This window comes from Musca vetustissima, unplaced genomic scaffold (assembly GCF_032173495.1).
Source record: "Musca vetustissima isolate MV318-11 ecotype Yass unplaced genomic scaffold, APGP_CSIRO_Mvet_v1 utg58325, whole genome shotgun sequence".
In the NCBI taxonomy this organism is placed as follows: Eukaryota; Metazoa; Arthropoda; class Insecta; order Diptera; family Muscidae; genus Musca; species Musca vetustissima.
The window spans coordinates 54063-60575 of record NW_026888119.1 but is presented as its reverse complement, the minus strand read 5'-3'; positions in this window follow the sequence as shown (position 1 = coordinate 60575).

The following is a 6513-nucleotide window of genomic DNA, read 5'->3' as shown; positions in this document are numbered from 1 at the left end:
TTTATCGCCGTTATCGATAAATGGATCATTGACCCGATAATTGTCATTCGATGAACTATCACTGTCATCACTTTTGACATTTGCCTGGCGGACAGGTCGTCGTTTCTCCACCGGGGTACTTGGGCTGGAAGTTGGAGTGGTAGGCCTAGGACCATTGTCATTGGGTTTGGTGTCAACCTGATTGGTGATCTGTTGGAAACGTTCGTAGGCCCATCGGAAAACATAAAATCCCAGGCAGACAGTTAAGACGGTGGCGAAATTACGTTGGACCGCTCGAAAGACCCATTGTAGACCCTCTTGTAACCACATTATGAATGGTTGATTGGCTCGTTGTTGTTGCTATCAATAAAATTATTTGTTGTTGTAATTTTTCTTAATATTCGTTGTGGATTTTATATTTTTTGATTCGTTTTGCATTTCTATGCTGATAATGTCCATTGAAAAAACGGGCCACAGTACAATTAGAACCGAACAAGTTTACGGTTCGACAGTAACGAGTCAAATGATGCCGCACATTCAAAATGTTCTGAAGTAATTGAGGCAATCGAAAGAAAACAAAAACAACAACATCAGCAGCAACAACAAACAACACATAATTGTAGAAACAAATTAAAAGCCTGCCGAAAGTGTATTTGTTTTTTGAGGGGGAATGGGTACAGGAGGGAGACAAGCAACAGAAAATTAGTCAATAACATTATGACAACACCAAATTTTGGTGGGCCGACCAGTTTTTTTCGGGGGGGTGATTATGTAGATAAAAAGTAATTAAAATCTCACAGATGATCCAAAATCGGGCCACAGAGGATACTTTTTCTATAGAAAAAACAGAACTCAATTCCGATTGAGGTCAATCTTTTTAGTTAACCACCGAGGTAATTTTTTTTTCTATAGAAATATTCACCAGACCTCAGTTACCGACGGAGGTGATTTTATTTCTGTAACAACTAAGTTACCAACCGAGGGCAATTTTTTTCTATAGAAAAAAATTCACCAGACCTCAGTTACCCATTGATGTCAATTTTTTTCTATAGAAAAAAAAAATTCACCAGACCTCAGTTACCCACTGAGGTCAATTTTTTCTATAGAAAAAAATCACCAGACCTCAGTTACCCACTGAGGTCAATTTTTTTCTATAGAAAAAAATTCACCAGACCTCAGTTACCCACTGAGGTCAATTTTTTTCTATAGAAAAAAAGTCACCAGACCTCTGTTACCCACTGAGGTCAATTTTTTTTCTATAGAAAAAAAATCACCAAAAAATTCACCAGTTACCCACTGAGGTAAATTTTTTTCTATAGAAAAAATTCAGCAGACCTCAGTTACCCACTGAGGTCAATTTTTCCTGTTAAAAAAATCACCAGACCTCAGTTACTAATCGAGGTCAATTTTTTCTTAAAAAAAAAAAATTCGCCAGGTAAATTTTTTCTGTGGAAAAATATTCACCAGACCTCAGTTACCCAATGAGGTCAATAAAACAAATTCACCAGACCTCATTTTTTTTCATATTAAAAAATCATCTCAGGCTTCAGTTTCGACTATAGAAAAAATCGATCTCCACAGAGAGATTTTTTTATAGAATAAATCCATTTTTTAGAAAATCCTACCTCAGTCTCGATTTGGATTTATTTTCTTATAAAATCGTTCGTCCCTAAGTGTTTATAGGAAAACTGTTTAGGAAAACAACGCCTCCTTTAGGCCTTGAAATAATATTCTTTATAAAATCTATCTTTTTTAGTTTTTGAAAAAATATTCTTTATAAAATCTACGCCTTTTTTAGTTTTTGAAAAAATATTCTTTATAAAATCTACGCCTTTTTTAGTTTTTGAAAAAAATATTTATAAAAACACCACGCCTCTTTTAGACCTTGAAAAATATTGTTTAAAAAAACCACGCCTCTTTTAGTCCTTGAAAAAATATTCTTTAAGAAAACCACGCCTCCTTTAGGCCATGAAAAAGTATTCTTTAAGAAAACCACGCCTCCTTTAGGCCATGAAAAAGTATTCTTTAAGAAAACCACGCCTCCTTTAGGCCTTGAAAAATTATTCTATAAGAAAACCATGCCTCCCTTAGGCCTTGAAAAAATATTCTTTAAGAAAACCACGTCTCCTTTAGGCCTTGAAAAAGTATTTGTTAAGAAAACCACGCCTCATTTAGGCCTTGAAAAAGTATTCTTTAAGAAAACCACGCCTCCTTTTGGCCTTGAAAAAATATTCTATAAGAAAACCATGCCTCCTTTAGGCCTTGAAAAAATATTATTTAAGAAAACCACGCCTCCTTTAGGCCTTGAAAAAATATTATTTAAGAAAACCACGCCTCCTTTAGGTCTTGAAAAAATATTCTTTAAGAAATCCACGCTTGATCCACCTTGAAAAATAATCTGTTAAAAAACAACACCTCTTTAAGGCCTGGGCAAAATATTCTTTAAGAAAACCACGCCTATTTTAGGCCATGAAAAAAATTATTTAAGAAATTCACGTCCCTTTTATGCTATGACAAAATATCCTTGATGAAATCTATGTCTCTTAAGGGCTTTAACAAATATTCTTTACCACCTCAGTCCCGATTTGGATTTTTTCTACATAAAAATCAGTCGATCTTATGTGTTTATAGGAAAATATCAGAAACCCCCTTAAAATGATTTTTCCCACAACCCCCAATGGCGAACCATGTCTAATATGTTTACTTTTTATTTATTTACTAATTTTTTGTTTATTTTTAAATTATTTTCTCGTTTCATTTTTTTTTGTTTTTCCGAGATGTCAGAGACCTTTTGATGATGAGATTGCAAAATAAACAAATTGATCGAATGAACGATCGACCAATTGGTTTGGCCGATTCTCGTGACATTTGTGTTTGAAGTGTTTGCCATTAAATTAAGGAAACACTTTCAGTTTTTTTGTTTTGTTATTTCTAACAAGAATTCACATGATTCTTTTTTTGAATTTGTCTTTCTTTTTCTATTTTGTAATTTTTTGGGTGATTTTCCTATTTTTTATAGAACTGACAATTTCAACAACCGCATACCAATGCAAAAGTCAATGTACTTGTGATATTTTTATTTGAGAATTGCATAAATAAAAGTTCTACAGATGTGTGATTTCGAGGAAGCAGTATGCAGATGTAGTATAAAAAATGGTGGACAATATGTGGCTAATGAATGGGAACTTTTAGTAAAATTTGGAATTATATAAAATATAAATATTAACAAATTTAAAGAAAAATATTCTTTAAGAAATCTAAGCTTTTAAGTCGTTAAAAATCCAATCCTTTTTATGTCTTGAAAAAATATTCTTTAAAAGATCCACGCCTCTTTTAGGCCTTAAAAATATTCTTTAAAAGATCTACGCCTCTTTTAGGCCTTAAAAATATTCGTTAATAAATCCACGCCTTTTTTAGACATTGAAAAAATATTCTTTAAGAAATCCACGGCTCTTTTAGGCCTTAAAAAATATTCTTTAAGAAATCCACGCCTCTTTTAGGCCTTAAAAAATATTCTTTAAGAAATCCACGCCTCTTTTAGGCCTTAAAAATATTCTTTAAGAAATCCACGCCTCTTTTAGGCTTTAAAAAATATTCTTTAAGAAATCCACGCCTCTTTTAGGCCTTAGGCCTTTAAGAAATCCACGCCTTTTTTAGGCCTTAAAAAATATTCTTTAAGAAATCCACGCCTCTTTTAGGCCTTAAAAAATATTCTTTAAGAAATCCACGCCTCTTTTAGGCCTTAAAAATATTCTTTAAGAAATCCACGCCTCATTTGGGCCTTAAAAAATATTCTTTAAGAAATCCACGCCTCTTTAAGGCCTTAAAAATATTATTTAAGAAATCCACGCCTCTTTTAGGCCTTAAAAAATATTCTTTAAGAAATCCACGCCTCTTTTATGCCTTAAAAAATATTCTTTAAGAAATCCAAGCCGCTTTTATTCATTAAAAAAAAGATTCTTTAAGAAATCCAAGCCGCTTTTATTCATTAAAAAAAAGATTCTTTAAGAAATCCACGCCTCTTTTAGGGCTTAAAAAATATTCTTGAAAAAAATACTCTTTAAGAAATCCACACCTCTGTTAGCCCTTAAACAAATTCTTTAAGAAATACACGCCTCTTTTAATCATTAAAAAAATATGCTTTAAGAAATCCACGCCTCTTTGAGGCCTTGAAAAAATATTCTTTAAGAAATCAACGCCTCTTTGAGGGCTTGATAAATATTCTTTAAGAAATCCGCGACTTTTTTAGGCCTTAAAAATATTCTTTAAGAAATCTACCTCTCTTTTAGGCTTTCAACAAATAACAAATTCAGGCTAAAAATGTTCTATAAAATGTCGGTCTAAAAATGGCATTAAACATATTCTTAACCAGTTATCGAAAAAATGTGTAGTCCAGACTCAGACTATACTGAGTCTGGACAACACATATATTTTTGCTCTCTCTGACCAATTATAGGTCAACAGATATACTTTATAACTCTGTCATATTTTCCAAATCTTGTTCCCGAGGTTAATATTCACGCTATAAAATAAAAATGTTGGTCACTTTAGGTTTTGGTTGATTTGACCCTCGGAGTATTGATCGATCATTAACTAAACAGCCGTTCCAAGTATTTGGTCAGATCCTCTTTTCCGTATAAAATATGTGATGTTCTGCATATAGTAATGGCCTCTAGATCGACTAGAAAATCTGACAAGAATAACGTTTTCGGTTCATTGCACCCCCTAAATGTAATCTCAACAGCATCAAAAATTATATGCGTCGTCCTTGACCATACACGGAACTTCATGGCATCATCAAAGCGATCAGCGCGACATTTTCGCCCTCTAGTGGGTAATAGGACATACAACAATATAATTGATATCAATTTAAGGGTCAACCACTCCTCTTGGATACTAGAACTTCTCGGGTCTACTTCAAGAGTAAATACAAAAAAATAATTAATTTTTCACACATTTGACCCTCTAATGCCATGCTTATTCTTTGGCCAGATTCTCGTTCTGGTGTAAAATTCGTGGTGTTCGGGCCATAATTGTGGTCTCTGGAGCGACAAGAAAAAACCGACAGTTTTTGGTCCATTTATATTAGCGGGGCCTTCTTTGACCAAAAACCATCCTACATGCAAAATTTCGTGAGGATTGGTACATAACTGTGGCCTGTATCGTGTTTACAAATTATAATGGACGAACAGCCGGACTGCCAGACGGCCACATATGTCGACATCGACTCAGTTAGTGGAGACATGGCGATCGGTATACTTATAGGCGGTTGGAGGACCAACATTTCGCGGCGTTACAAACTCTTTGGGCTGCACAAAGCTACAATACCCTGACAACATAGTTGTGTAGGGTATAAAAAATAAAAAAAATCAGCACGTAAGAAAAAATTCGAAAAACATCTTTAAACAACCAACCTTTTAGGCATTGAAAAAAATGATTAAAAAAATTAAAAACCAACGCCTGGGATAGCCCTTAAAAAATATATTTCAAATAGCCAAACATGTGTGATTTTTCTTAATATGTTTTAAATAGGCAACAAAGCATAACATTTTTTAAGTAATTTTTTTTTTTAATTTTTAAAACGATTTCCATGTTTTCCGATGTATTCAAAATATATTTGTAAAGATTCATTTGTCATGTATTTTTTAAAGTACAAATGTTTTTATAAGTGATCGTGGATGTTGGAAAATCATATCCAATGCTATTTTCAATACTTTTCAATAGACCCTCTGTAGCTGTAATACAGCTTTAAAGTCCACTAAAAATGTTCCAAAAATGTTCTAAAAATTTGTGTTTTTTTTAGTTCATATAGTTCTTAGGATATTCTATAAATATAAAATAGGTCATTTATATAAATAAAATATTCTATACATATTAAAAAAAATTCAGAAAAAAATATAAAAAATATTTTAAAACATTAAAAAAAAAAAAAAAAACTGAAAACAAAAACAATCCTGTCATAAAAAAAGTTTGTTTGCTATTTATTAGCATCGACTGTTTATTTACATGTTTTGTGGAGAGTAAAGCAGATTTAATTCTCTCTCAGAACAAAACTACTCCGAAAAAGTAATCAGTCAGCATCCAGTAAATTCACAAAAAAAAATCCGACTCACAGCTCTTTAATTTCTCTGTTGCTTAGTGTAATCATAACAATTGATAAGCGATTATTGTTTATTATTATTTTTTTTGTTATTTCAAGTTCATATTCTCGCTGCATAGATAACTAGTTTGACAGTTGCATACATATGTCGTGGGAGAGTGGGTGAGAATACAACACACGCCACTCAGCTGTAGTGCACTTTTTGAATATGCTTTGACACTCTCTTTTCGTAAATAAGTAACTGCAATCGAAAATGTAAGGTTATGATCGGCTATGGATTGCACAAACCCGTTATTATCGTTAAGGTGGTGTAACATTTAAAAAGGAAAGAAAAAGAAACTGTACAGGTGGATGCATTTTATTTACGACACTTTCACAAATTTTCACATTTTGTTAGTTGAACAAACCACAGAAAATTAATCACAATATTTTAT